Here is a 23,710-nt window from a genome sequence, read left to right as displayed (position 1 = left end):
AATGGTATAAGCCTGTCATACGGTGAAGCGTATTGGCCCAAAAGAACTGAATTCAATAAACATAAGATTATAAAAACTCAGTCCTTAGAAACACAGATATTACAAAATATTTTTCCTATATTGTTTAGACCCAGAACAATATTGTAGATCAACACTATACCAATAAACCAACCTTAAATAAAAACTTATGGTACCTAGTTAGAAGCATGCATTTCCTTCCTCTTTTGACTTAAAAAACTCATCAACATGCATGGGCTTTCAAATACTGTTGGTATATTCAGCTTTCAAGGCCTGCGAACTAAGCTTAAGCAGTAGCTATAGACCCACCAGCAACAAAGTGAGACCATACCCAGGTTATGCTGTTCGATACCCACCGACAACCTCGAAAGTTGAGTGCCCCCTAGGGTGGGTTGGGGAGAGTACCTCCCATCTCTTTCTGCCACGAAGTTCAGAATCGGAGAACCGGAACCCCACACTTGCTGCTACGTTGCTTAGAATCAGGTTAAGAATATGAGAACAAAAGCAGAAAGCTAGTAGAAGATCTCAGTACAACAATACTTAATCCATTCCTATCTCATTGCTTATGTAAATCATGTTTAACTTTTAGAATCAAGAGTTACTAATTTACAGTGAGAAGCAACCTGAATTTAGGGAATGGTGACCTATATACTAATAGCCAAATATAGAAACATCTCCATGAGCTTTCTAAAACTCGAGATTCACAGACCATGTGCCTAGGCCTAATATTTGATTATTAAGGTTTTCTGTACTTGTATCACGTGACATGATAGTGCATGCCATCTCTTAAAGTGAGCATCCTTTACTGCCCAGCCTCTTGATCACGACTACATTCACTCCCATTATGTCAAAAATGTCATCTATCCTCATCTATGGTTGTTAATATGTAGAGATAAAATCCTATATTGGCTGATGATTTATCATAGTTGGTCCTTCTAGTTGGTCCCAGCTTTTGATGCAAGGATGAGTATATAGTATGCTCCCCAGATGGTTAAGCATACAATATGCTTTGTTGATTTTTGATGCAAGTTTAACAGTTTGTTCCCTAACAAGGAAATGTGCACTAAGTTTTTACATTCCATTAGTGTGTATTATTTCAAAATTCAAAATGTTTATGTTAATTTCTTTTGACTCAAGTTAAAAAGTTAGACAGGTATTGATGGTTTCTTAATACTATGGCAACTTTAAATTTTCACCCAAAAATTCATATCAATTACCATTCATTGCAATACATTCCTCAAAATTTAGTTTTCATGTTGTAATTGTAATGTTTTCAGTCTTCTTTGAACTTTTGAGGTGTGATTATTTTCACCCAACTTTATTTTGTTTTAACTAGTAATATATACAATATTCATAAAAAATATATTTTTTATATAAATAATACTACATAATCTCACCAAATATTCATGGACAAGTGCTACTTAAGAAATAATACGACATCATTCATTTTAATATGTTTTTTTATTAAAAACTATAATATTGTTTACCACCATAACAAAAAATAAATTTAACTATAATAATATCAATAAAAATTAATTAAAATACTATTTAATAATTAATAGTAACCCAATATGTTATTGAAAATGGTAAAGTAAAAGATTTCACTAAACAAATCAAACTTTTCATAGTGATAATTCAATTCAGAATGAATAATACACCTTGTTGAATATTGTAATTTTTATTCACTTTTTGGTATTGAAAATGAGATGAGAATAAACATCAAAGCAATTGGAAGGTTTACTTTTATTGTTCTAGCTTGTTAATCTTAGGATGCTTAAACTCTGCATAAGTCTTAGCATTGTATAAGGGAGGATTTTTGTCATGAATCAAATCTTTCATTGGGCAAATAATTTTATTAGGAGGAGGAGTGCAAAATAATGGCCATGACATTCTCACTTTGTCCTTGCTCACCACACTTCGATGCAAAACACTCTTGTACTTTCCATTGCTCAAAACCTACACCATTACTTCCATCATGAGAAAAATGTAAGAAATTAAAAGAAAAAGAAAAAAACATATATATATGAAAATAACCTCTAATTGGTCTCATATGTGGACAATTATAGCATTGGGAACATACTCTACACCAACCCAATGACCATCTTTATGCACTTGTAGACCTGGAACTTCATTGGGCACAAGAAGGGTTAATGAACTCATGTTGGTGTGGGGTTCTACTCCCAAAGCAAGTTCTGGTTGGGGACATGGTGGATAGTAATTTATTTTCATCTCCATCTCCAAATCTTCACCACCAAGTTCTTCTTTCATAGCTTGTTCTTCCACACCAAGATAAAGTGACAAGGCTGAAAGCAAATTGTTCACCACTTGTAAAAGCGCCCTAGCTTATTCATCATTCACCTCTCTAAAATAGAATTATTAGTAAGTATAAATATTAATCGCTCAAAACTAAATCATTTTTTAAAATTTAATTACAAAAACATTAAACATATTAAAACATGATTTTTAATGAAATATATAATCACATAATTCATTAATAGATCTTAAAAGTAAAAAATAAGTGATTGAATCATTTATTTATATTGATCTTAAAAGCATATATAGACCATTTTTTATTGTTCGTTTGAAAAATTAGTATAATTGTTAAAAAATAGAAAGTTAAATAGTCATGGTTTGAAAGTGACCTACAAAATATTAAACCTAATCAAACTAGGTTTGTTTTACACAAAATTACTACTTTATTAAAATTAAAGTAAATAGAAAAATTATATATTTTTAGACAAACTTGAGTTATACACAGTCCAACATCTATAAATAAAATATATTAAATTAATATAATTATCTTAAATATATTAAAGTATTTTGAATTTATATTATATACTTACAATTTATTTAATAAGTGTGATTTATTTAAGAAAGATCAAATTTAAATATTTTTTAACAATTACAAATAATTAAAATTACTGAAATCAAAAATTAATTTAACTAAAATAAAAGTAACTTTTTTTAACTAACAAACATATATTTATGAATTATTTAAAAAGATAAACAAACTATTAGTGCCAATGACTTTGATGAATTGGATACCCCAAAAACCTTAATTCTCAATCCAAGAGTTACAAACATAGACTAGTGGTAGTGGAACCATGCCCCCAACAACTTTGATGTATTGGATACCCCACAAACCTTAATTTTCAACCCAAGCATCATGAAAATAGACTAGTGCAAGTGGGACCATGCCCCCAAACCATGACTATGAAAATTGATGATATAAAATACATACAAATTATTATATAATTGTGATTTTTTTAAGAAAGATAAAATTTAAATATTTGTTGAACAATTACAAATAAGTAAAATTAATGAAATCTAAAATTAATTAACTAAAATAAAAGTAACCCTTTTTAACTAACAAACATATATTTATGAATTATTAAAAAAGATAAACAAACTATTAGTCTAGGTGGGACCATCCCCCAATGAGTTTGATGAATTGGATACCCCACAAACTTTAATTCTCAACTCATAAGTTGCGAAGATACATTACTGCAAATGAGACCATGCCTCCGAGAACTCGAATGAATTGGATATCCCAAAAACTTTTATTCTCAACCCAAGAACTATGAACATAGACTAGTATAGGTGCAATCATGCTCCCAAAAACTTTGATAAATTAGATACCCAAAAATCCTAATTCTTAACCCATGAACTATGAACATTGACTAGTGGATTATATTACATAAGAAAAGAACTTATAAATGATATAAGACCCTCATGAATTCATAATTGGATGGCTTTAATCACACACACTAAGCTTTGGCTTCTAGACTTAAAAATGTTAAACACTCAGAATTGAATGACATTCTCTAGACTTAATATGTTGATTAATATGTGTTTTAAGATAAGTCATTAACAACAGATAAATGAAACTGAGAAAAATAAACTAAATAGAAAACTCACTCATATGGATCAACAAAACAAATTCACTCATATGGATCTACAACAACAGTGGAAAACAAATGATGATACCCTTGCTTTGTTATTCTTCTACTTTGAATAAATTTTAACCCCTCCTTTATTTCAAACAGCGGAAAACAAGCAATGATGCATAAGTAAATGAAAGAGAGAGGAAGAAGTATACATGTAAGAGGATGGATGGGGAGGCCAAGTTTTGAAGTCACATCTGGAAGGAGGCCACAACATATGCAAATAGTAGTTAATCCACTCCAAATTTCCATCAATATTATGGGCCAACTTGGTGCCATAGCCCTCCATAATACCCACCTCATAATTGTTAGAATACTTCTCCTTTTCTTCCTATGGAAGATCAAAAAACTCCTTCCTAATGCCCTGAAGTTGTTGGATGAGTTCTTCTGAAGTTCCATGATTCACCACCTTGAAAAGACCCCATTCACTAGTAGCACTTCCTATGTCTGCTATGGTCTTTTCCCGGAGGTCCTGGTGTGCAGTGCCACTTAAATCGGTGATATCTAACTACTACAAGTGAGTATAAAGAAAAATTCAAGATTAGCTCAGCTCAGCTAGATGAGTTATTGAAGAGACAAAGGCAGATTGGAGATTCTAGTGGACTTGGATTTGAGCAAGGATAGAGTTTCGGTACTACCAATGAAGATCAAAACCATAAGGCACCAGTAAGCCAATTTAATGCTTATAAATTTAATGGTAGATGTTTTGTTTGCAATAGATTTGGTCACATGGCTAGATAATGTATAAACAGAGCAAATCAGAACCCTGATTCTGCTCCTGGTAAATGTTCTAAATGCAATAAGTATGGCCATAAGATAGAAGATTGCAGAATGAATGTTAAATACTATGCATGTGGAAAGTTTGGACATATGGCTAATCAGTGCAGGTCAAGCAATTTCATTGGTTTTAGCAAAGCAATTCAAAGGAACAATGTTACATGTTATGCATGTAATGAGGCTGGACATATTGCTAAATTCTATAGAAGAAGAAATCCACCAGTTGGTAATAGAGGATCAAATAAGAAAGGGAAAGAGAAGGTTAGTGAAATCTGACAACATCATACTCAGAGATGGGTTAGGAAGACTGAAGAAAAATCATCAGATGGAAATGCATCGGTTACTTATCTGGTAGAGGAGGTTGCTCCTGCATAGGCATGTAGCTCATCCGATAACTAAGGCAGATGCCTTAGGGGTAGGAAAAATTCATGAAGATGTTGCATATGCCCCGGGAAGAGGTTTTGGAAGATGTTCCAGACATTGGAGATGTTTATTGGCATGGATATGTTCTGTTCGAGATCTGGTATCTTTCACTGGCAGTCATTTATGTTAATGGAAGATTAAGGTTTCCCTCAGAGGTTAAAATGTTGAATTTACTTTATTATTGATCACCTTGCATTCAGAGTGATTAAGAGTGACTAAGAGAGATCAAAGGCATTTCAGAGCAATCAAATTTCTTCTTGAGCGATTTCACCGGCAACTTGAAGAATTTGTTAAGGGTTTTCACCGAAAGCGATCAATAGGTATTTATCTTTAAACATAGAAGTGGGATCATCATCTATTCCTATCTTTGTTGCAAATCCCAACTATAGTAGAGGTCAAGGACCACCCCAGGACAATTTTCAAGAAGTATCCGCATGTGGCTACCCTAGAAGATTTGGTTGGAGCATTTTCCCATGTTCCGGAGGGAGTTGTCTATGTTGAAGATGTTAGGGCATACATACATTGTCACATTGAGGACTTAGGAACATCTGAAATAAACGACATGTACATGAGCAAGCTGATGGGAGAATCTAGAAAGATCAAACCAACATATAAGCACATTGAATACTTAGGGTTTATTGGCATTCTGGACATCCCAGAATTTGAAGATGAGATAATTAGGTATGTTTTGAGAAGAGTACATGGGGAGTTTATCTGGTTAGATAGACCTTAGAAGATCACCAAGGAAGTCATCAAATAAATCACTGGTTGGGAAACATCCCAATAAGAAGTTTTCAAATGATTTTGTCAACAAAATCACTAGCGCGACATCTGGTAGGAAATCTATGAGAATAAGCACTATTACTGACATGGACATTAAATTCAGTAGCATGATCATCAGATATAAGGTAACTCAGTAAAACCGACTGAGTTCTATTTCCAATTCCTGCATTTTTGCTACATGCAAAATGATGAGAGAGAATGTGAAATTGGATCTATGCAGTTGGATGTTAGATGAACTATTAATAAACCTAGAAAAGATTAAGGGTGAAAAGAAAGGAACCTTCCGATATGGCAACTTAATTGTGTGTTTAATTTTATTTTTCATGGATGATACACTCTGTTTTGGGAAGAGGCAATGGGCAATTGATATCCCGGTAGGGAGATAATTGAAATAGTCAATTGCTACCTTAGGCAGACAGAGAGATGATAAATTATGGGGATATTTCAAGGGGTTCCATAAATCTATGAAGTCCATGGAAAGGGTTCCTAAGCATATTGTAGAAAAATATTCAACTAGCATATGCTTCATGGTGAAGAAGGATGAAACACTTATGGAAGTGGTTAAGTCCCAAAAGATTTGGATTGAGTAAATGGGCTATGAAGTGGATGCACAGAATCTTGAGGCTTATGGAAAAATGTTGATTGATGCACCTATTGATGAGGCGGAGAAGCCATGTGGTATTGCAAAACAAAAATCACAAGAGGTTGAAACAAAGTTCAACTAGAAGAAGAGAGAGAATCAGAAAGGAAAAGCAATCAAATTTGTTGAGAAGGTCTCACAGGACATCAAAGCATTAATTGATGTTGTCCTAGATAAAGGCAGGAAGAGGAAGAATCCAGAAGTACACATTAAGCCTGTTATAACTTAGAATCTGAATTTGAGGATGACACGTCCTTGGCATTAAAGAGGGTTGTAAGGAAGAAAACAGAGGAAACAAAGGTAAAATCTAAAAAGAAACTAGTTAGGAAGGTTACATTCAAAATACTGACATAGAAGCAAGCACCAAAGGCAACACCTTCAGCTGCACTGGTACTACAAAGAGGAAGAAGAAGAGTGACATCGATCTGGAAATTCAATCTGGTAATGTGACTATCATTCCACATAAAAATTGTGTAGAGTTAGTAGATGAAATCACTAAGGATGGCATGTTAAAGAATGTACAATTTTATTGTGGACACAGAGGATGATGAACAAAGAGAGGTAGAGGAAGCAGTCTTATTATATTTGGATATTTAAAAGAAAGCCTTAATAGAAATTGAAAACCAAATACCAGCAAAATTATATAATATGTTAGATGCTAGAAGACTTTCAGCAATGCAAGATGACAAGCATATTAAAATTCAAGAGTTATTATCTATTTGTGTTACTATAGCTTCAGAGGAAATGGAAAGGACACTTGAGGTGGAAGATAGAAAAGTCTTTAATAGAAAACATAGAATAACCAGTTTGATGCTAAGAAGGGTAAATGAGATAATAAAAGAGACTCAAAAGGAATGGGTTAAGTTCTTTGGAGAGAACATAGGTTTCTTTACTTCACTGGAATCAAAGACAAACACTATAGACACCCCGGTTGAAGGAAAAGGAAAGGGGATTATGGGTAATTCACCCTCAATTTTAAAAAAGCATTAAGATAGTGGAAATCAAGCCCCTGGTAAATACAAATGTACAGACAGATGTTGAGATACCAGCTAATACAGAGAGTGAAAAAGGTAATGATGTAAAGGATACTAATTTTGAGGATAACATTCCTCTAGATACAAATGTACTGGTTGAGGTTACCATTCCTACTAAGGAACTGACAATTACAGAAACTGCACCAAGTGGTGGAGCCACCGGTGCAAGTGAGGAAGCCATAAAGGATAAATCATCATAGGAGAAGAAAGGGGAAACCTATAGAGAACCGGTAGTTGGTCCATCATTGTTGTCAATTGACACCTCACAAGTTGTAAAGAAAAACATAACAAAGATGAGTCCTACTGAACTCATGATGATGGCAACACAAAAACTAATGAAGGAGGGATCTACAAATAAAGGGATTATTGATCAGTCAATCACTGCTTTACATAGACTACTCCTAGAGTGCAAGATTAACGATGAAGCGAGCCCATACGACAAGCTTAAGACAATTACTAAGCACATTTCAAAGGATTTTCAATTCTTATAGTAGATTTCAAACTAGCAAGCACTGGAGAGGTTCACTCAGGCTAAAAGAGCTGCATTTGATCAGGGGATTAAATCTGAGAAGAAGATTGATAAAAAGTTGAAACTGATAGATAATTCTTTGAAGTAGTGTACAAATATTAATAGGGTATGTTGTAACACAGATATACTTACAGTTAATGTGGATAAGAAGATAAAAGAATTTCAGGAGAAAATTGCAAATATAGCTAATTCTTTTGATGGATTGACTTCATTGACTACATCCATTGATGGTCAAATTTTGATTTTGGAAGCCCAAATTTTTGTTCTTGAGAAGGAAAGAGACAAAATCATAAAAAGAGCCAGAAGTCTGAGAGGCTTGGTGAGTCCCCGGTTGGATTCACTCAGTGTACATAAGAAATAATCTATGGATATGGTTGGAAAACCCACACCGGCAGAGGTAAATGAGAAAGAGTCATTTGCACATATATTAAGTGGACTTGTATCTATTTCTGACACTTTCAAAACTAGTTGGGATACTTATCTTGAGCTATTGGAGAAGGCTTGTCCAAAAATTTTGAAATTTGTTAAGCTCCGGTAAGATATTTTTGGGATATTCATTGTACTGTTATTTTTTTGGATCTTTGACATTCTTTTTGGAATTTTTGATGGCATTGATGTTAAAGGGGAGTGATATAGATGTGAAAAAGAATAGAAGGAGTTGTATACATTAGGGGGAGATATGGAGATATGGGAGTATGGAGCATTTTGCATTAATGAATATTCAGCTCAGGGGGAGCAGGTTGGATGAAATCGGCAGATGAAACCTTGACCATTTTTCACATGAGTGTTGCCATCAATGCCAAAGGGGGAGATTGTTAGCAATTGACACTCAATTGGTTGGTTTCACTATGATTGATGGCAACATGGTATTTTGTTCCGACTTCACGTTTTGGTTTAGTTGTGTACTGACAGGCACTTCACAGACACCACACCAGCACCGACACCGACATCGATAGGACAAAAGGTTTTCTTTGCTTACCGGTAATGCAGGCCGACATGGTTTAGAATAAGGTTATCAGTAGGAGGCCGACATCTCTTGGATCCGACATCGGCAATTATTTTTAATATTTATGCATTCATATTATCTAGTCGACATGTAATTTGATATTGTAATTATCTTTATAAGCTGACATAAGGCATGATAAGTTATATAGGGTATGTTAGGACCCAGAGGCAACTGAGAGGGGGGGGAGTGAATTAGTTGTCTATTAATTTCAACCAAATATACCTTAATCAAACTTGATGCATAATACCGGTAAACCAATCTTGATGTCGGTTAACAGATGAACAGTTAATATCAATACCAATGAAACTTAATGCATGAAACATAAAAGAGAGAAAACATCCACAACACATAGCATAGAGATTTGTACATGGAAACCCTGTAAGGGGAAAAAAATAGTGGGAAACCTTACCCACAATCATATGATACTACTGCAGATAGTATGTGTATACAAATGGGGTCTACACATGCAAAAAGGCCAACCGCTTAGAGTTCAGTGCTCAATCACAAAATAAGAGTCACACTGACTATAATTGGATGGTTAAATCTAGTGATAATGTACTGCTCAAAGTAGCATCTGCAATGATGGATTCAGTATTGGTTAAGCTCTAATAATCACCTTCAAACCTTCCTTGAACCTTCTCTATGGTCTACTCATATGATCTTCGATATTCGCACATACCATGTTACAATACCATAACTTTTTTCTTCTCTACTCATACCATATCTCATCTCACAAATGAGACCTTACATATATACCAAAACCTAAGACCAAATGTGTAGGTCGCCTCACTAAGAATATTACAGTTAAATCAATTACAAATTAATCAATATGCGATGCATCATGTCAGCTCAATACATTTACAAAAATATCCAATCAATAAATCATCTCCATAACGTGTCATGTTGATCTGGAATAGATAATGCATGTCGGTCCATAACCTAGACCAATTTGTTAGTAACAGAAAATATGTCAACCTGATTAGACCAATAACCATAACACCAAAACAAAGTATCCAAACCATGTCTTCGACATAACCAAGTGATCTCCATATGATAACAAGTCATCATCAGTGTCGGTGAACAATATACTAGTGACTATGCATAAGTCATTGAACATGTCGGTGAACACAATGTGTCGGTTCAACATAACCAATGCAACCATAGATCTCTAGAAGGATAAGTGTTGACATCAATGACAAAAATAATGCAACACATCCATAATACCAATAATCTCCCCCTTTGGCACTGATGGCAACACAAGATGGAAAAACATCTAAGTGCTAAAATTAGAATGCCAAAAACCAAAAACCAACAATCTCTAGAAGAGATCAATTACTAGAAATCAAGATACAAATGCAGAGAGTATATATCTCTCCCCCAATGAATAATCTCTCTCCCTAGGATAATGATTCCTAAATACAAAGTTTTTCCATAGATATCTCTTCCCCTTTGAAATCAAATGGAAAAGCAATAAAAATACCAGAACATACAACCAATTGTTATAACCAACTACTCCCCCTAAGAAGTAGCTCTCCTCCATCAAAGCCAGAAAAAGGTTTCTCTGTTAATTTCTATTCGTTTGATGCCAATCTCCAACTGTCTAAGTCTCTACCTGTGAGGGTATTACCCCAAGATACTCTCTAAGATATTCAAAGGTTTCCTTAGGTAAAGTCTTTGTAAAGATATATGCAATCTGCTCTTTAGTATTCACATAAACCAATCTTACTACTTTTGCTTCAACATTCTCTTTCAGAAAATTGTATTTGATAGAAACATGTTTAGTCTTAGAGTGAAATACCAGATTCTTTGATATAATAATTGCTATTGAATTATCACAATAAATTATTATAGGTTCTTTGAATTTTACCTTTATGTCCTTCAACATTTGTTTAATCCATAATACCTTAGTACAATTAGTTTTTGCTGCAACATATCCTGATTCTGTTGTTGATAATGATGTACAACTCTGCTTCTTGCTTAACCATAAAATCAATCTACTACCAAGAAAGAATGCTCCTCCAGTGGTGTACTTCCTGTTATCTACATCTCCTACCCAATTTGCATCGGTGTATGCACATAAATCAAAATTTTCATCTTTAGGATACCATAAACCAAGATTTGGTGTGCCTTGTAGATACCAGAAAATCCATTTTACTGTTGATTCATGATTTTATTTAGGATTATTTTAAAATCTTGAAACAATACATATTGCATTCATAATATCAGGTCTTGTTTGTGTCAAATACACTAAACCTCCAATCATAGATCTGTACCTTGTCGGATTAACAAGATCTGAATCATCCTTCAATGTCAATTTGTTAGTTGTAGTCATAGGAGTACTTACCGGTTTAGAGTTTTTCATACCAAATTTCTTCAGTAGTTCCTTCAAGTAATTTTTTTGACATATGAATATACCTTTATTAGTTTGTGAAATCTACAATCCTAACAAGAATTTTATCTCCCCAATCATAGACATTTCAAATTCTTCTTGCATCTTATTAGCAAAATCCTTACACAATCCATCTTCTCCTCCAAAAATGATATCATCAACAAAAACTTCAATAACCAAGATGTCATCATTAGTTACTTTGAAATATAATTTTTTGCCAGCATTACCTTTAGTGTAACCAAGCTTCAAAAGATATTTGTCCAATATTGCATACCAAGCTCTAGGAGCTTGCTTCAATCCATATAAATCTTTCCTTAATCTACAAACCATATCTTTGTCATTTGTCAATGAAAATCCATCAGGTTGTTCAATGTAAACTTCCTCTTCAAGATCACCATTCAGAAATGCACATTTAACATCCATTTGATATACTTTATAGTTCTTATAAGCTGCAAATGCAAGAAATAATCTGACTGCCTCAATTCTAGCTACTCGTGCAAAGGTTTCATTATAATCAATTCCCTCTTTTTGTGAATATCCTTTACACACTAATCTTGGTTTGTTTCTAATTACCTTACCATCTTCATTAATTTTATTTCTAAATATCCATTTAGTTCCAATTACATTTATGTCTTTAGGTCGAGGAACCAATGTTCGTGTATTGTTCTTTTCAATTTGTTCTAATTCATCTTCCATAGCTTTAATCCAATGTTTGTCTTCACATTCCTCAATAATAGATGTTGGTTCAATTTGAGAAATTAAACACACCTCTTCATTTTCTAGTCTTCCTTTTGTCATAACACCTTGATACTTATTCCCAATTATCTAACTTTCAGAGTGATTCAGTCTTACATACCTGAGTTTGTTTACTAGCTACTATTCTTTAGTCACTATGGAATTTTATGATGATTCCGATGTGATTGGATCCACATTCTGTACCGGTGCACTCTGTATAGGTTCATTTATGATCATCTCAACTGCCGATTTAGAATCTACAGACCTTGAATTTCCTCTAAATTGTTCATCTATCTTTACATTTGCACTCTCAATGATCTTCTGCAATATTTTATTAAAACATCTATATGCCTTGATCTTAGATGAATAACCAAGAAATATTCCTTCATCACTTCAAGGATCAAATTTAACAACATACTCATCTCTCCTAAAATAACATTTGCTTCCAAATATTCTGAAGTATTTAAGAGGAGGAGTATTACCAAACCATAGTTCATGAGGGGTCTGACCTGTTTCACCTTTGATGTGAACTCTGTTGAAAGTGTAAACCGTTGTATTCACTGTTTCTCTCCAGTACACATGAGGTAGGTTTGCTTCCAATATCATGCTCCTAGCTGCATCCAGAATAGTTTTGTTCTTCCTTTCCACAACTCCATTCTACTGAGGTGTCTGGGGTACTGATAGTTTTCTTTTGATTCAATTCACTTCATGAAATGTATTAAACTCCTTAGATGTAAATTCTCCTCCTTGATTTGATCTTGAACATTTGATTTTCTTACCGGTTTCATTCTCTACCATTGCCTTGAATAGTTTGAATTTTCCAAAAGCTTATGATTTCTCCCTAAGAAAAGTAACCCAACACATTCTAGAATAATCATCAATAATTAGCATAAAGTATCTATCTCCCTATAGACTTCTAGTTCTTGTCGGACCACACAAGTCAGTATGAATTAAATCAAGAACATTATTGGATTTCTCATAAATACTCTTAAAGGTTGTTCTAACTTGCTTTCCCATTTGACATTCCTTACATACCAGATCCTGAGGTTTTACAATATTAGGTAAATCCCTTACTGCCTTGCTTGAATTGATCTTTACAATGCAATCAAAATTTAAATGACAAAGTCTCTTATGCCATAACCAACTTTCATCAATATGTGCAATCAAGCATGTCTTTTCACTGTTATTCAAATGAAAGATATTACCTCTAATCTGATTACCGATTGCAATCTCCAAACTAGTTCTATTCATGATTTTGCATTTACCATTCTTGAATTATAACCAAAATCCCTTTTCAACTAATTGACCAACACTCAAAAGATTATGCTTCAAACCTTCAACATAATAAACGTTGTCAGTATTGTGCTTACCATCAAAAGATATAGATAAAACAAGCTTTATCATCCCCAAATCTTACTAGACCTCCATTATAGTCCAAAAAGATAAAAATTTACTTTTATCACCAGTCATATAATGTGAACATCCTGAATCAATGATCCATTCATCCTTTTCTTCAATTTTAGCTTCCAGGGACAGCTCTACCGATGGAACAGTAGGTGTCAGTTGATCTTCTTTTATTGCAAAAAAATCCCATCAATTTTCTATCGGTTCTTCATCATAATCATCAGTAACTCCTTCATTAGCATAATAACATGATTTATCTATGTTCTTCTTAAATCTGTATATCTGATATTCAGGGTTAGGCTTATATGTTCTTTTAGCTTCTTCTCTCAATCTTGCATGTATATCAAAGATATCTAGATGTCATATGACCAACTTTATTGCAGTTAAAACATTTAAATGGTGCTTTACCTTCATACTTACTTCCAACTGGACCTTTAAGCATTTTCCTTGCAAATAGTGCTTCAAGTTCTTCCAGTTCTTCATTTTCCCTTCTGATATCTTCAAGCTCTTTTGCATAAAGTGCTTTCCAATCAGATTTCTCAGATGATGATGATGATGATGATGCTCCAGATGATGATGCTTTGAAGGATAAATTTGTCTTAATTGTAGCAACAAGACCAAATTCCTCAAGCTTAAATGCTAAAAGTTTTCAAATCGAAGTATCTCTAGATACTAATGTATTAGGCATTGTTCTCAACTCATTAATAACAGTTGCTTTCATTTTGTATGTCGGTGGCAATTCTCTTAAAATGTTAGAAACAATTTCATCTTCACTTAAGGATCCTCCACAACATTGTATACCCAAAACAATTTCATTAACCCTTTCCATAAAAGCATAAATTCTTTCATCTTCTACCATTTTCAGTTTTTCATACCTGACCTGGAAGCATTCCAATTTTGCAATTTTGACAGTGGTATATCCTTCATTCAATGTCTCTAAGTTATCCCAAATAGCTTTAGTAGTAGATCGGTCTGATAATCCCATGATTTTTTGATCTACCAATGTGCTCAAAAGTGCTTCTCTCACTTTGCAATCATTCTCTTGATCTTTACCCAATGTTGGTGGATTAGGTTGATTCGGTGTAGGACCAACATAGCCATTCTTTGTAACTTCACAAATGTCTCTTCCAATGCAATTCAGATGTGTCTCCATTCTGATCTTCCATATGCCATAGTTAGCTCCATCAAGTTTCAGACTGTCCTTCCTAAAAAAGTTTGTTGCCATAGAATCTCCTCAAGATGTTAGACTTCTGTAAAAAGAGGACTTAGCTCTGATACCAAATGTTAAGACCCGGAGGCAACTGAGAGGGGGGGGGGGGGTGAATCAGTTGTCTATTAATTTCAACCAAATATTACTTAATCAAACTTGATGCATAATACCGGTAAACCAATCTTGATGCCAGTTAACATATTAATAGTTAATATCAATACCGGTGAAAATTAATGCATGAAACAAAAAGAGAAAAAACATCCACAACACATAACATAGATATTTTTACGTGGAAACCCTATAAAGGGAAAAACCATGATGGGAAACCTTACCTACAATCAGATGATAATATTGCAAATAGTATGTGTATACAAATGGGGTATGCACATGCAGAAAGGCCAACCGCCTAGAGCTCACTGCTCAATCACAAAATAGGAGTCACACTGACTACAATTGGATGGTTAAATCCAATGATAATGTAGTACTCAAAGTAGCATCTTTAATGTTGGATTCAGTACCGGTTAAGCTCTGATAATCACCTTCAAACCTTCCTTGAACCTTCTCTATGGTCTGCTCATATGATTTTCAATATTCGCACATACCATGTTACAATACCATAACCTTTTTCTTCTCTTCTCCTACCATATCTCATCTCACAAATGAGACCTTACATATATACCAGAACCTAAGACCAAATGTGTAGGTCAACTCGCTAAGAATATTACAATTAAATCAATTACAAATGAATCAAGATGCGATGCATCATGTCGGCTCAATAGATTTATAATAATATCCAATCAATAAATCATCTCCATAATGTGTCATGGTGATCTGGAATAGATAATGCATGCCAGTCCATAACCTAGACCAATTTGTAGGTAACAGCAAATATGTCAACCCGATTAGACCAATAACCATAACAACAAAACAAAGTATCCAAACCATGTCTTCAACATAACCAAGTGATCTCTAGATGATCACAAGTCATCATCAGTGTTGGTGAACAATATACCAGTGACTATGCATAAGTCACTAAACATGCCAGCGAACACAATGTGTCGGTTCACCATAACCAATGTAACCATAGATCTCTAGAAGGATAAGTGTTGACATCAATGACAAAACTAATGCAACACATCCATAATACCAACAAGGTATATAGGTCAGTTGGATTAAATCATTTTTAAAATAGATAATAGACATGGTGATGGATATGTGAATGTGATATAATGTGAAATATATCAGAGAGATTATGTATGTGAGGATATTTATGTAAGGTTTATTCCAGTAAAGGGTTTAGGGTTTTAGACCATAACAGACAGAGCTTAAACCGGAACTGTATTCTAGCATAGAAGATGCTATATTAGTAGTTCAACACTTCTCTAAATTGTAGTTTGGATTTCTATGTAGTTAGTGAGGCTCCATTTATGATTGAGCAATGTGCTCTAGGCTGTAAACCTTCCTGCAAGTGCAGGACCCTTATATTTTGTAATATCTCTTCATATGGACAATGGATTGATATTGTGGGTTGAACAAATCCCACCGCGGTTTTTCCTCTTTGAGGTTTTTCACATATAATTTTGTGTGTTATGATTCTCATTTATGTGATTGGATTATTGGTTGCTTTACTTCTTTGAATTTTGTATGTACCAGTGTACCAGTTGGTGTATGCATATTTTAATAAGGCTAAAATTGATCATTCTGGTATAACATTGATTCACCCCCCCCCCTCTCAGTGTTATTAGATTCAAACATCATGGAACTTAGATCGAATGATATCTGATTAGATTCAATATGCCTCGTGATCAGTGGAAGAAAACCTAAGGTGCCAAGATGGAATGTTGCTTTTGGCATGAATGTCTGATCGTAAATATGGTGGCCAAAGATAGAAGTTGATGATGCCTCAGAGAGAGATGCTGCTAAGTGATGCACAACGTTGAATAAAGATGTAGCTGAAGTGTGATATCTATAGAGGAGCATAGAGGTTGATCAACAGGGAGACAATCGGTAATAGTTTTTGGTGAAGGTCTAATCGGTGAGATTAAAGCAACTGGCAAGTTACTGAATGAGAGAGGGTTATTGCATTTGGGAGAAGATCAATCAAGTACTCAATGAGTATCTGAAGAGAAACTGAGTGTGCGAGATTCTAAGGTTGAAGAGTTGAATCAACAACAGTGAGGTAACTGGTGGTGACCAAACTGACAATGAAGAGTTGCAGAAGAGTGCAAAGTAGACAAGCAGACAACCAACTGAGAGAGAGAACCGATAGAGAAGGAGAAGAGGCTAAACCAATAAGGTTGAAGTAGGAGATAACGTTGTAGCAGTGAGAGGGTGAGGAAGAGAACTGAGAGTGAATCAGACAAGAGATCTAATAGTGAGATTTGCAGAATTGTTACAAAATCCTTTTGTAACAAAGATATTAACATGTAAATGATTATGCTTTGTATTCACTGAGTTGTAGCTCAGTACAGGGGTTGTAGCTCCTTGGGTTGGTGCCCTAAAATCATGGGTTGGTTCTCCTTGGGTTGGTGCCCTAAACATTATAAACAAAGATTCATTGTGAGGTTGGATTGGAGCAGTAGTCTCCACCAACATTTCTCACTGAGGTTTTTCCCATCTTGGGTTTTCCTTGTATATGCTAGTGTTATGTGATGTCCCTTTTATGTGAGTGCATTTGTGATTAGTCTCCCCACTAACCGGTAAGCCTGCATTGAGTTAGATCTGATAATCGGTATACACACATAGGATAGTTAAAGGGAAAAGATTGAGAACCACTAATTCACCCCCCCGCACCCCCTCTTAGTGGTGCATTGTGTCTAACAATTGGTATCAGTGACTAGGTTCCCAATCAGATGAGCTTTCTCCATCTTGGGTAGATTCTAGCTTGAGGACATAATGGTAATATGTTTAGTGTCAATCCAGCTCTGGTGTTTAATGGGTCTAACTATTCCATTTGGAGTTGTAGAATGGAAGTTCACTTATCCTCTCTAGGGTATGATGTATGGATGTCTGTTGTAAATGGTTGCCCTAGTAAAGTCAACCCTTCCACCGATTCTGATGTAGAAAGAAGAAACCAGTGCAATGAAGTAGCAATGAAATCTATACTCTATGGGATAACAGATGATGTCTCCTCTCAGGTAGACAAATGCAGATCAGCAAAAATCTTATGGGAGAGATTGAAGAAGGTCTACAAAAATGAGCCTACTACTACAGAATCAGCTTGTGAAGATAGAATGAGAAATACACCTCATGTATATGTAGATGATGAAGGCAGATGTGCTAGTAGCTGCAACAATGATGATGAAGGAACCTACCTCTTCGTGGCTCAAGATTTAGAAGATGAGAGGCACACATCTGAGAATGATCATGCAGATCACTCCTAGTGACAAGATGTGTATGGCAGTGATAGTGAAGGTGAAGAAGAAGAGGAAGCAAAAGTTGATCTCGAAAGTGAGATTGTGAATGCACTTGAAGAAATCAGTAGAGTAAGAAAGGAATACAAGCTATTCAAGAATGTTTCTATAGTGGAGAAAAACTAGTTGATGAAATGCTTTGAAGAATCAGAGAAGTGTATCTCAGAGTTGGAGCATCAACAAGGAGACACCAAGGAGTGTCAGTGTAGTGATCTAACCTCTGAGTTAGAAGTAAAAGATAAAGGATATCAACAACAACTTAGAGAAATGGAATTTCTCCTAAATGACCTTGAGAAATGTCAGGATGAGCTCAAGGTAAGAATTTGGTTTGATAGAAGCAGTGATGCCTTGGAAAAAATATTGAAAAACAAAAAGCATGCCAAGGACACTGAAGGTTTAGAAAGTGGTGTCGGTGAATGCTCCACAAGTAAGAATTTCCCCCACAATGACATTTTGTTTGTCTCCTCAAATGGAGAGAACAAGGGTCGGACCTTCAAAGTTAGAAAAGCTCCCCAGAAGAAGGTTGATCTAACTACAACTAGTGAAGACTCGCAAACAAGAATGAAGACCGGTGTTGCAAGAAGGGGGAACAATGCAAATCCCAAAGGTAAAAGGAAGATGGGAGAAGATAGCTTCACCGAAAGAAGGAAAATGATAAGACAACAAAGAAGACATCCTACCAGTAGAAGACAAGACAAAACTAGTGTAAGAGAAGAAGAGATTAGATGAAAGAAATGAAATGAATGGACAACCCAGGATCTATACTCAGAGAAGGACAAATGGAGATGCCAGACTGGTAAGATCTCCCCATGCATGGAAGAAAAAATTTGTAAGTCATACGCCATCCTTTACTAGTTATTGCTTTGCTTGTAATGGTCATGACCATAGGGCAGAAGAATGTAGAAAGAGATCTAGAAGGAATAATCTAGGATCTCGTAGATACATGCATATCCCCTCTCCCAGTTATGCAAGTAATGTTTGTTATAACTGCAATGAAATTGGCCAAAGAAAGTTCGAATGCAGGAAGAGGAACTTGCAGTCATATGGAGGTTAGTATAGCAACTATGCTCAACATAGAATTGGATACAAAGCATATGGAAGACAAATTCCTACATTGAACCCAAGGAGAAATGTTCCTGCAGGATCAAGAGGTCCACCAGTTTTGGTTGCCAATCATAGCAACATGACCAAAAGAAGATGGTCAAACCGGTATGTTAAGAGATTCCCCAATCATGAAGTTGGGATGGATGTTCTGTGCTACTAGAGGACCGCTTCTAGTTATGATGGAGAGCCTGGAAATGAAAGAACCCATCAGTAGAAGAAGGTAAGACCTGCTCCCAAGACTGAAAATGGGAAGAAGAATGAGACCAAGTAGGTATGGAGGAAGAAGCAAGAGGATACAACTATGGACCGACACTGTGCATTCAATGCACAGGTGATATCTCTTAAGGCCTAAAAAAGATGCAGGACCTTAGGGGGAGTAACATATTGACTAAATCATTCACCCCCTCAGTGAAGAAGGGCACTTGGAAGAACAAGATGTTGTCGGTATGAAGGATGGAAATGAGAAGATAAGTGTGTGTAGTAGCTGCCTTGGCTACACACCCACATATCAGTGCTGGATCACTATTGCATATGTCAATGTATGGATATTATCAATTGAAATTAGATGCACAGTGACACAAAATGTTAGGAGTCACATGAAGGTGCTCCGGTTGTGATGATGGACCGGTATGTACAGGATGTTTTCGGCATGAATGCTAACAGGGACTTGCAAGTCATGTAAGACAATGAGGTTGGAGATCATTGCATTATCTCTGGTAACATGACATGGGAAGTTATTTCTCAAGTGGTGTTGATGAAGACCTGAAAGACATATGTTGGCCCGGTTGTTGATCATGCATGCATGCATATCTTTGGGGCTAACCAGTTTGATTCATGGCATGATGATGAAATTGTATGGCATCGCGAAGATCTTGGATCAGGTCGTAGGCTATGGTGGATATCATGGATCTAAAAGATCATTGGATGATCACATATGCACAACTCAACTAGTATATAGAGTTGATTAGAGATCCAGTTTTGGACTTGACCAACAATGTGGACCTGAGTTGCATGACTCAGGGGGAGTTGATAGCCATGTTTTTAGAGGTGTATCGGACTTTCTGGACACAGAGGGTGTGCATGTCTCTATGGTTGTACTGGTATGTTTTGGAGGTATCCAGTTTTTGTGAGATGTTTCAATGCCTATTCAATTGAAATTAATTGGACCACTGGGAGTGTTGCCTGCAAAGAGAGAAAGTTACCTACATAAGAGTACATGTATTTAGTATCAAAAGAGATACAATTGGTATCAATATTAGCCTCAACACTTGGTATCAGCATTTTGGGGTCAAAATGGCTTCTGCATATCAAGGGGAGATGATGCAGTCTGACCAGCAAGTAAGTAGTATTTATTGACACACCCTTCTACACATTAAGTGCTTTTGCAATTTATATCATATATGCATGCTTAATTGGTGTCAGTAGATGGTTGAACTCCTCTATCTCAAGAGATGTAACTTGATAAATTGTACCAATTGGTATCAAAAGAGGAGATGCATCCGGTAAAGAGAAAAAGGGGAGAAAAATATATGACAGTGCCCTTTGTCATTGTTGTCAAAGAGGGGGAAGGACTTTTTAGTATGTCCGATACAACATGTGTTGACATCAATGCCAAAGGGGGATATTATTGGCATTGTGTTGTCATTGATGTCAACTGGTATAGAAGGACAACTGGTATGGGAGTATTATTGACATGCAGTTATTGATGTCAACTAGTCTTGAAGGTCACCAATAAGGAAGAAAATGTCATATAGTACAATGACCATTGGAGTCACAGTTGAGTCACGAGTACACAAGTTAGTGTCTGACTTGTGTGGAAGATATAGATAGGTGATGATATCTGTGAGTGGGCAAGATGTTGAGTTGTTGTTTGTGATGAAGAGGCAGAATGTTACCTATATCACATCAACATGGGAGGAGAAGAATGTATAGGTCACCGGTATGCTGAGTGGATGCAGGACTCCCACCTGATAGAGATGCACACTAATACATTTGGCCTCAAATTCCGATGGAGGTTTCCGAAGGACAAGGCATTTTGTGATCAAATTTGATTTTTTTTTTAAATGCCCGATAACATTGAAATACCGACAACATTTTCCGATGAAGCTCATGTTAGTCGGAATTCAAAAAACCACTGACATTATTAAAAAAAGAAAAAAAAGTGTGGGTTCATTTGAAAACCGTGCGCAACGGATTGAATTAAGTCTCGACCTCCTCTGCCTCTGCCAATTCCTTTGTTTCTTTTCCCTCTTCCTCTACCTCTACCTCTACAAATTGGGTTCGACGTGTCCTTCTCCCTTTAACTCTCAACTTCCTAATTAACAACAACATATTTATAGCCAAGCGTTTTGTTATTTTTAAAGCCTAGCAGGGATATCAAAGGATTCAGTTTTAACTTGCTCTCGAACAAGACTATCAATTCAAGGGCATCTATATGAACTATCTTTTCCTCGTTTAAAATTGGGTTGTCTAGCAGGTGATATTGAAGGACTGAGTAGCTAGTTTGGAGGGTATCAAACTATTGGAGATGGCAAAATTCTTATATATTTATGCATGCCTATAAATTCTTGTGGACTTGTAGGTTGTGTGTTTGAATCATGTAAAGTTGGTTGTAGACAAGTTCATTTCAGAGTGTGTGTCTCATAAATTTGAGCTTATCATCCTACGGGTATGTTCTCATTTATCTATTTCTCTTTACTTTCCTAATGATGCAGTTCCTAGTTATTGAAAAGTCTTCCAATTATCGATTATGTTAGATAAAGGCTAAAATTATTGTATAAAAATTAAAAAATAAGTAAACCCTATTTAGTATACCAGAATTGAGACATAAACAACAGTGATGTCCACATATTTATCTAAGTGGTGTTACAAAATAGACTTCAACTTCCAAGTTTTGTCAAATCCACAGAAAAATCTTTTAAAATCAAGTAAGGTGATAAGCATTTGAATCTTCCATAGTTCAATTTGGCACCAGTTGTAAAGTGTGTTGGGATTCAATCTTATAGTTGAAATTTTTTCTTGAATGCCCCCTTGTGCATATAGCCTTATTTTGCCCATCATATATAACAGATTTGAGAAATCTTTAAATGGATCTCCCTCGGTCAAATTTTTCTAGGTGTCGTTCCTCTTCATTCCACCTGCTATTATCATATGTTGAAAGTTACAAAAGCCCAAAAAAAATCTCTGTCCAGGAAGGTTTTGGTCATTTTTCTCACTTTTTGTGGAGTTGCAAACTTTTTGTTGACTATTGTCAATCCCACGTGGAATCTTTGCTAAGTATATTGGGTTTTTCTTCTCTTCATCTATTTTTATTTCCTCCTTTTGTGAGTTTTTAACGAACAGCTGGACTTTTGTCTCTTTGTACCAATATTCCATTATCGTATGCCCCTAATAACCTATTTGAGGGTGTAGAATGAAGAGTTATCTTTAATTCAAGATAGGTTTGAAGGTCACCCATGGATTATTGTAAAGCGGAAAATCACGATCGAACCCTAGTTGCTCTCCCCTCTTCCAACTCCAAGGAGAGAGAAGGGAGATTCACTCTAGGGTTGATGGTTTTCACTTAGGGGAGAGACTTTACATTCAAAAGAGGGGTTGAAAACCCACAAGATCCAATCCCACGCAATACAAGATTGGATGCTAAATGCGTTTCAAGGGTTAAGACAGCAAGGCTACCCTCTTTTGTAAAGAATGTGCATAGAGGAATTAAGCTAGGAATGCATAGAAAGTGAGAAAGATTCGCTTATAAACTGAGATAGGAATACAGTATGAAGCTGCGGACCTGGAATTAGCAGTAAAATGTCGATATGGCGCTGTCCTGCAAATTTGAGCGAAAGTTGCCGGGACGATGGCGCCCGACACCACGGTCCTCCGAAAAATCCACGAAACGAAGGGGGATCTGTTCGTCTCTGCACAAGGATTCCAGATCTTCAATTTCAGCCGCGTACCTGCAACCTACACACAGAAAAGCGAAGACGATTGGGGGGTTAGGGATTAGGGGTTTGCCTTTAGGTCAAACCCTGGTTTTGGAATTAACCAAGAAATGAGCAATGCTGTAAATGTAAATGTCTGTAATGTAAAACAAGTACTAATACCTTGTTCTAAGGATGTTTGTATCCTTATGTGTGAAGGTATAGATGTTGTATGTTGTATGTTGTAGTAGTATGTAGTAAGTGATCTCCTCTTCAATGGTTGAATCCTTGTCTTGAATGCAACACTTAGCCTTGAATGGAGACTTGAAATGATCAATTGCTTGAAGGAATGCTTGAGTATAGTTTCCACGCTTTTTCCGTCATGTATGT

General features: G+C 35.6%; 1 pseudogene; it reads right to left on the bottom strand.

The window, feature by feature from the left end:
• Positions 1–1,761: 1,761 nt before the first annotated feature.
• On the bottom strand, positions 1,762–22,784 carry LOC131062971 (flavonol synthase/flavanone 3-hydroxylase-like; annotated as a pseudogene).
• Positions 22,785–23,710: the final 926 nt, after the last annotated feature.

The sequence above is a fragment of the Cryptomeria japonica genome, chromosome 2 (genome assembly GCF_030272615.1).
Source record: "Cryptomeria japonica chromosome 2, Sugi_1.0, whole genome shotgun sequence".
In the NCBI taxonomy this organism is placed as follows: Eukaryota; Viridiplantae; Streptophyta; class Pinopsida; order Cupressales; family Cupressaceae; genus Cryptomeria; species Cryptomeria japonica.
Note: the sequence above shows the minus strand (reverse complement) of the source record. Positions and strands in the feature narration are given on the sequence as shown.